This window comes from Moschus berezovskii, chromosome 2, assembly GCF_049115385.1.
Source record: "Moschus berezovskii isolate FMDL1 chromosome 2, NW_MosBer_1.0, whole genome shotgun sequence".
Classification (NCBI taxonomy): domain Eukaryota; kingdom Metazoa; phylum Chordata; class Mammalia; order Artiodactyla; family Moschidae; genus Moschus; species Moschus berezovskii.
The window spans coordinates 39,685,500-39,693,924 of record NC_142461.1 but is presented as its reverse complement, the minus strand read 5'-3'; the positions used below and the strand labels follow the sequence as shown (position 1 = coordinate 39,693,924).

The window sequence follows — 8,425 nt, the reverse complement described above, 5'->3', positions numbered from 1 at the left end:
GAGGCTTTTGAGTTCCTCTTCACTTTCTGCCATAAGGGTAGTGTCATCTGCATATCTGAGGTTATTGATATTTCTCCCAGCAATCATGATTCCAGCTTGTGCTTCTTCCAGCCCAGCGTTCCTCATGATGTACTCTGCATATAAGTTAAATAAGCAAGGTGACAATATACAGCCTTGATGTACTCCTTTTCCTATTTGGAACCAGTCTGTTGTTCCATGTCCCGTTCTGACTGTTGCTTCCTGACCTGCATACAGGTTTCTCAAGAGGCAGGTCAGGCGGTCTGGTATTCCCATCTCTTTCAGAATTTTCCACAGATTACTGTGATCCACACAGTCAAAGGCTTTGGCATAGTCAATGAAGCAGAAAGAGATGTTTTTCTGGAACTCTCTTGCTTTCTCCATGATCCAGCAGATGTTGGCAATTTGATCTCTGGTGCCTCTGCCTTTTCTAAAACCTGCTTGAACAACTGGGAGTTCACGGTTCACATATTGCTGAAGCCTGGCTTGGAGTATTTTGAGCATGACTTTACTAGCATGTGAGATGAGTGCCATTGTGCGGTAGTTTGAGCATTCTTTGGCATTGCCTTTCTTTGGGATTGGAATGAAGACTGACCTTTTCCAGTCCTGTGGCCACTGCTGAGTTTTCCAAATTTGCTGGCATATTGAGTGCAGCACTTTCACAGCATCATCTTTCAAGATTTGAAATAGCTCAACTGGAATTCCATCACCTCCACTAGCTTTGTTCGTAGTGATGCTTTCTAAGGCCCACTTGACTTCACATTGCAACATGTCTGGCTCAAGCTCAGTGATCACGTTATTGTGATTATCTTGGTCGTGAAGCTCTTTTTTGTACAGTTCTTCTGTGTATTCTTGCCATCTCTTCTTAATATCTTCTGCTTCTGTTAGGTCCATACCATTTCTGTCCTTTATCGAGCCCATCTTTGCATGAAATGTTCCCTTGGAATCTCTAATTTTCCTGAAGAGATCTCTTGTTTTTCCTATTCTGTTGTTTTCCTCTATTTCTTTGCATTGATCACTAAGGAAGGCTTTCTTATCTCTCCTTGCTATTCTTTGCAACTCTGCATTCAGATGCTTATATCTTTCCTTTTTTCCTTTGCTTTTCGCTTCTCTTCTTTTCACAGCTATTTGTAAGGCCTCGTCAGACAGCCATTTTGCTTTTTTGCATTTCTTTCCCATGGGGATGGTCTTGGTCCCTGTATCCTGTACAACATCACGAACCTCCGTCCAGAGTTCACCAGGCACTCTATCTATCAGATCTAGTCCCTTAAATCTATTTCTTACTTCCACTGTATAATCATAAGGGATTTGATTTAGGTCATATCTGAATGGTCTAGTGGTTTTCCCTACTTTCTTCAATTTAAGTCTGAATTTGGCAATAAGGAGTTCATGTTCTGAGCCGCAGTCAGCTCCTGGTCTTGTTTTTGCTAACTGCATACAGCTTCTCCATCTTTGGCTGCAAAGAATATAATCAATCTGATTTCAGTGTTGACCATCTGGTGATGTCCATGTGTAGAGTCTTCTCTTGTGTTGTTGGAAGAGGGTGTTTGCTATGATCAGTGCGTTCTCTTGGCAAAACTCTATTAGCCTTTGCCCTGCTTCATTCCGTGCTCCAAGGCCAAATTTGCCTGTTACTCCAGGTGTTTCTTGACTTCCTACTTTTGCATTTCAGTCTCCTATAATGAAAAGGACATCTTTTTTGGGTGTTAGTTCTAAAAGGTCTTGTAGGTCTTCATAGAACCGATTAACTTTGGCTTCTTCAGCATTACTGGTTGGGGCATAGGCCTGGATTACTGTAATATTGAATGGTTTGCCTTGGAAACGAACAGAAATCATTCCGTCATTTTTAAGATTGCATCCAAGTACTGCATTTCGGACTCTTTTGTTGACCATGATGGCTACTCCATTTCTTCTAAGGGATTCCTGCCCACAGTAGTAGATATAATGGTCATCTGAGTTAAATTCACCCATTCCAGTCCATTTTAATTCACTGATTCCTAGAATGTCTATGTTCACTCTTGCCATCTCCTGTTTGACCACTTCCAATCTGCCTTGATTCATGGACCTAACATTCCAGGTTCCTATGCAATATTGCTCTTTACAGCACCGGACCTTGCTTCTATCACCGGTCACATCCACAACTGGGTATTTGTTTTGCTTTTGCTCCATCCCTTCATTCCTTCTAGAGTTATTTCTCCACTGATCTCCAGTAGCATACTGGGCACCTACCGACCTGGGGAATTCCTCATTCAGTATCCTATCATTTTGCCTTTTGATACTCTTCATGGGGTTCTCAAGGCAAGTATACTGAAGTGGTTTGCCATTCCCTTTTCCAGTGGACCACATTCGGCTGTGGTCCATGTGCTCAGATCGACTAGTTTCCTGTGATTATGATTTCAAGTTACAAGTAGTTTCTTTTAAATATCTATCCACCACTAATTTAAGACAACTATGCTAGATTAAGTTGTTTCAAAGTAGTTTATTTAGGGGTTCCATTTTCACTCCTCAATAGATTTTATGTATTTCTCATATGCTTCTTCACTTATTAGTTCATCTAGTTCTGAAGGGTTACTGAATGTCATCTTGATCAGCCAACCATCTTCATAACAAGACTTGTTGACAAGTCCTCGATTTTCAGTTACTTCTCCTGATAGAGGAGAATAGAGCTCACTAGCAGCTTTCACACTTTCCAAAGCACCAAACTCCTCTTGTTTGTTCAACTTTGTCCCAACTTCAGGCAGACTACAGTAAACAACATCTCCCAAAGCTTCCTGTGCAAAATTGCTGATTCCCACTGTTCCAACACCGTTTTCTGTTTTTACCCTTTCGTGTTTTTCTGTGAATTTCCACACCGACAGCAGAGCAGGGCCGGTGCGCAGCGCCCGGAGGGCACCCGCCCGCAGTCCCCAGGGCTGCGGCGAGCAGCGCGCTCTGGGTGCCGAGATGGCGCGCAGCCTGCCGACCGCGGCCCGCATGCTCCGCACCGCGCGCAGCGCCATGGCACGGGTCCAGACTTTAAAATATATATTAGTCCTTTAACCATATCTGAGTAAAATGCATCTTTCCAGAATGTGGATTATTTATTCCATAGAAAGAGATACGGTGTTTTTATCCTTTCTGATACTATATTTGATAAATTCATCTTCAGTTGTCAACACCTACGTCAGTGTGATAAACCATTTTGAGGGGAAATCACATATATAATAACTTATCAAGTCAGAGAAATTCCAAAGGACATTATCTTATTTTCAAAAGTCAATGTCACCAAAAGACAAATATTTATGTTTTAAACTGCAGCTTTGTTTGTCTTTCAGCTAAAATGCAAGCAAGAATAAAGAACTGATTATTTCAATGATGCAAAAGGGAAATGTAAGGAACTAAGCTATAAAAATCATAAATATGGGTTGGAAAATAATGTCAAATTTTGACATCACAGAAAGATACACATAATTCCTGAGGTAATCTGATTTATAGTTTTGCTGAGTATATTTGGTTATTGATAATAATCATTGAAATGTTTTCACTTTCTATACCTGAGATGTTCTTTAAAAAGTCTGTAGACTTTCAGTTATTGAAAGTTTTAGAGTTAAATCTAGTTAAGCTATGTCACTTACCAGATAAAATGAAACTCAAAGATTAAGCAACTTCCCCATGATTACATACTTGTTTAGAAAAAGCTGGTCATAGACTTCTGACTCCAATTTCATGAAACTTGATTGTTTTACTTCTTTTTCTCAAGTGCCTTTAATTTTGTTCTAAGTATTCTCTTATTTATTTGATGCTTTTGGATTTCCCTCATTTAAGAAACAAATTGTACTTTTCCAAGGGTCAAATCCCCTATTTCCTTAGGGATATAGTGTCCGGTATTTGTTAAAATATAAACTTTGCTGTGAAACTAACCTGAGTTATCATCAAGGCCCCATCAGAGACTATCATTGTGATTTAGGGAAATTATTTAAACTTCATAAGCTTTAACTTATCCAAAGATAATCTGTCAAACTATTGGTTTTATTTTTATGGTAAACTATAAAATTGCGAGAGCTACTATTTTATCATTAAATCAGTATGCATAATATAAACTCTTGATATTCATATTTATGCAGATGATTTTTAGATATTCTGCTGAAAAAGCCAAAAAAATCAAATAATTGGCTTTTAGATAATGTGAGTCAATAGTGGTTTTTGAAAACATGTATGGTTGCTATGATAAAATTTAAAATCAAAGCAATAAATCTGCACCTTCCTTGAGGAGTTAGTATTTATTGAAGAAGATGGCTAAATGAAGATAGCAGATAGCAGTATGGTGTTGAGATTCAGGAGTAGAAAATATGATTATTTGAGAAGTACTGATTTACAAAAGGTTCATGGAGGAGGGAAGTGAAAAAGCAAAATTGCAGTTTGCTGACATAAAGGAAGAAGGACATTCTACATAGGAAGAATAGCAAGTGAACTAGCTCAGAGCCTTGATTAGGAAAATCAGATGTAGTTTCTGACTGTAGGATATCTCACACAAAATCAGTTCTAAAATTCATTTTTTCCTTATTTCCAAAAATTATTTAAAACAGTAAATGCTGAAAAAATGCAGATATTATAAAGCGATATAAAAATAATAAAGTGACATAAAAGAGGGTCAACAGGAGGGTCCCTTGACCTTATTTACTACTAAGAGAAACATTTTGAACAAATATTACTGTGATGAGAAGCTTTATTGTGGCCCCTGGAGAAACTTTAGAACTTCTCCAGCCTGAGTTTTACATCCTTATTCTTCACTTCTTTCTCCCTTATTCCATTGCTAAGTAAATGTTTAGTCAGTAATAATTCGTCATTCCTATATTAACATGGTGCTGGAACTCAGAATACTGAGCAAATAGAAAACATGGTTATCATCTTCATGATGATCAAAGTCAAATTGCAGTTCAAGACTATTATATTGTTTATGTGGTAGTTTACCTCAAAATACTTCATTTGAATCATGTGATAAGTGGGTAAGTTGTTGTTTAATTGTTAAGTTGTGCTTGACTCTTTGCTACCCTATGGATGATGGCCCACCAGGCAAATCTGTCCACGCGATTTCCCAGGCGAGAATACCAGAGTGGGTTGCTGTTTCCTTCTCTAGGGGATCTTCCTGACCCAGGCATCTCCTGCATTGGCGGGTTGAGTCTTTACTGCTGAACCACCAAGGAAGCCCAAGTGAGGAAATATTTTAACTTTAATGTGTGACCTTTTATCAGTTATAGTATATATTACTATAGCATTTGGAAGACCTTGATTAGAAATTCTTACTCTGATTGTCTTTGCATATGTTCTTTAAATAATATAGTAACCTACTCCAAAAGATTCACTAATTAGCATCATAATGTTAGAAATACTTTTCCATTGGTGAAGTGAGTGAAGTTCAACACACATTGGGCTTCCTTGGTGGCTCAGATGGTAAAGCGTCTGCCTGTAATGCAGGAGACCCAGGTTCGATACCTGGGACGGGAAGATCCCCTGGAGAAGGAAATGGCAACCCACTCCAGTACTCTTGCCGAGAAAATCCCATGGACAGAGGAGCCTGGTAGGCGACAGTCCATGGGGTTGCAAAGAGTCGGACACGACTGAGCAACTTCACTTTCTTTCTTTCACTTTCAAGATATGTGTTTGCCTAAAACGATAAAGGTGCCTTAACTTTTCATGATCCATATATGAGTCCATTAAGCCTAGCTGCTTACTACTTATGGTGTGCAGTGTTGCAGATCTTAGAGATTTTTTCAGTACTGTGTATACTGTATTTTGTTTGTTGTCCCAAAAGAAGTTGGTTAATCTGGTAAGGTGTTATTGTATGTGCCTTAGAATGAGGACCTCCTGTGGTGTGCTTGTTGGATTCCATATGGATAGAGATTACTTAGCACCTGAGCATAGAATGAAAGGTTATATGACTGTTTTGTGTCTTCTTGCTAGTAAATGTTCGTAAGTTTGCCTTTGTTCTGACACTTACTTTCATTGTAATACCACAGGAATATTATTGGGGAAGGAGATGCATAGATTCCTCTTTCTTCTAATCACAAGAGGTCACTGATACTTACAGTAGAGAACTTGATATTACTGCTTGCCAAATTGGTTGATAAAAGTGCATAGAAGAGAGCCAAAAAAAAAAAAATCATCTTCGAAAAAAATACAAGATACATTCAGCATTTTTCTAAACCCTGAGTGTCTAGCCCCTCTGAATTCTAGCTGAATTTTTATGCCTTCTGCCATAAACACATGTGACGTCAACTACAAAAAACTATGTTATATACTTACTTTTTAGCATATTTTAATAAAACCAAAACTATGGAGCTGAAATAGAATTTTATACTTTTAAAGATGTACTAAAGAGTTGACTCACTGGAAAAGACTCTGTTGCTGGGAGGGATTGGGGGCAGGAGGAGAAGGGGAAGACAGAGGATGAGATGGCTGGATGGCATCACCAACCTGATGGACATGAGTTTGGGTAAACTCCGGGAGTTGGTGATAGACAGGGAGGCCTGGCGTGCTATGATTCATGGGATCTCAAAGAGTCTGACACGACTGAGTGACTGAACTGAATTGAACTGAAGATCTCTTAAGAGAAATGAAGATCAAGATTCTGACTTGGAAAATTCTGAGATTTTCTTTGCTAGTAGGATGAGAGTCAGAAAAGACAGAAAGAAGCCATAACACAATAGAACAAAGATCATCATCTTGAAAAATAGAATATTTTCAAGTCCCCACTATATAGAGAACACTGACAAAGAAGGAAAAGATTTAAAATAAAACTTTGTGCCTTGAAGGGATGATAACACGCTAGTAAAGTAATGCTCAAAATTCTCCAAGCCAGGCTTGAGCAATACATGAACTGTGAACTTCCAGATGTTCAAGCTGGTTTTAGAAAAGGCAGAGGCATCAGAGATCAAATTGTCAACATCCGCTGGATCATTGAAAAAGGAAGAGAGTTCCAGAAAAACATCTAGTCCTGCTTTATTTACTATGCCAAAGTCTTTGACTGTGTGGATCACAATAAACTGTGGAAAATTCTGAAAGAGATGGGAATACCAGACCACCTGACCTGCCTCTTGAGAAACCTGTATGCAGGTCAGGAAGCAACAGTTTGAACTGGCCATGGAACAGGTTCCAAATAGGAAAAGGAGTACGTCAAGGTTGTATATTGTCACCCTGCTTATTTAACTTATATGCAGAGTACATCATGAGAAACCCTGGGCTGGAAGAAGCCCAAGCTGGAATCAAGATTGCTGGGAGAAATATCAATAATCTCAGATATGCAGATGACACCACCCTTATGGCAGAAAGTGAAGAGGAACTAAAAAGCCTCTTGATGAAAGTGAAAGAGGAGAATGAAAATGTTGGCTGAAAGCTCAACGTTCAGAAAACTAAGATCATGGCATCTGGTCTAATCACTTCATGGGAAATAGATGTGGAAACAGTGGAAACAGTGTCAGACTTTATTTTTTTGGGCTCCCAAATCACTGCAGATGGTTATTGCAGCCACGAAATTAAAAGACTCTTACTCCTTGGAAGGAAAGTTATGACCAACCTAGACAGTATATTAAAAAGCAGAGATATTACTTTGCTCATCTAGTCAAGTCTATGGTTTTTCCAGTGGTCATGTATGGATATGAGAGTTGGACTATAAAAAAAGCTGAGTGTAGAAGAACTGATGCTTTTGAACTGTGGTGTTGGAGAAGACTCTTGAGAGTCCCTTGTACTGCAAGGAGATCGAACCAGTCCATCCTAAAGGAGATCAGTCCTGGGTGTTCATTGGAAGGACTGATGTTGAAGCTGAAACTCCAATACTTAGGCCACCTGATGAGAAGAACTGACTCATTGGAAAAGACCCTGATACTGGGAAAGATTGAGGGCAGGAGGAGAAGGGGACGAAAGAGGATGAGATGGTTGGAGGCCATCACCGACTCAATAGACATGGGTTTGGGTGAACTCCGGGAGTTGGTGATGGATAGGGAGGCCTGGCGTGCTGTGGTTCATGGGGTTGCAGAGAGTCAGACACGACTGAGCGACTGAACTGAACTGAGCTGAACAGAAATGTAAGCAGAAGACATGAGGATGTCTAAGATGAGAAACCAGTGTATTGTGACTCTTAAGGAAGACTAAACAAAGCATTTTCCTTCTGTTTCTTTGTTTAACTGAAGAAAGTTTCATCTCCTCTGCAGGAAAGAAATAACATTAAAAAACTAATTTGGAACTGAGGTACAAGGACTGTTTGAAATAACTGAATGGGACTAGGATCTCTCCAGAAAGATCCCCTTCTCCTTTGAGTTCCTATTGTCTGTTTTGAGAACATGATGGTTTTTTGTACTTTTATATATGACCAGTATTTCTTGGGCCCCAAAGTGCCCTCAATACCTAAATATAATCTTAATACCAATGAGTG

At 39.2% G+C, this 8,425-nt stretch overlaps 1 pseudogene; it reads right to left on the bottom strand.

Annotated features, from left to right (window-relative positions):
- Positions 1 to 2,509: 2,509 nt before the first annotated feature.
- LOC129538662 (glycine cleavage system H protein, mitochondrial pseudogene) lies at positions 2,510 to 3,017 on the bottom strand (annotated as a pseudogene).
- Between the last annotated feature and the right edge of the window lie 5,408 nt (positions 3,018 to 8,425).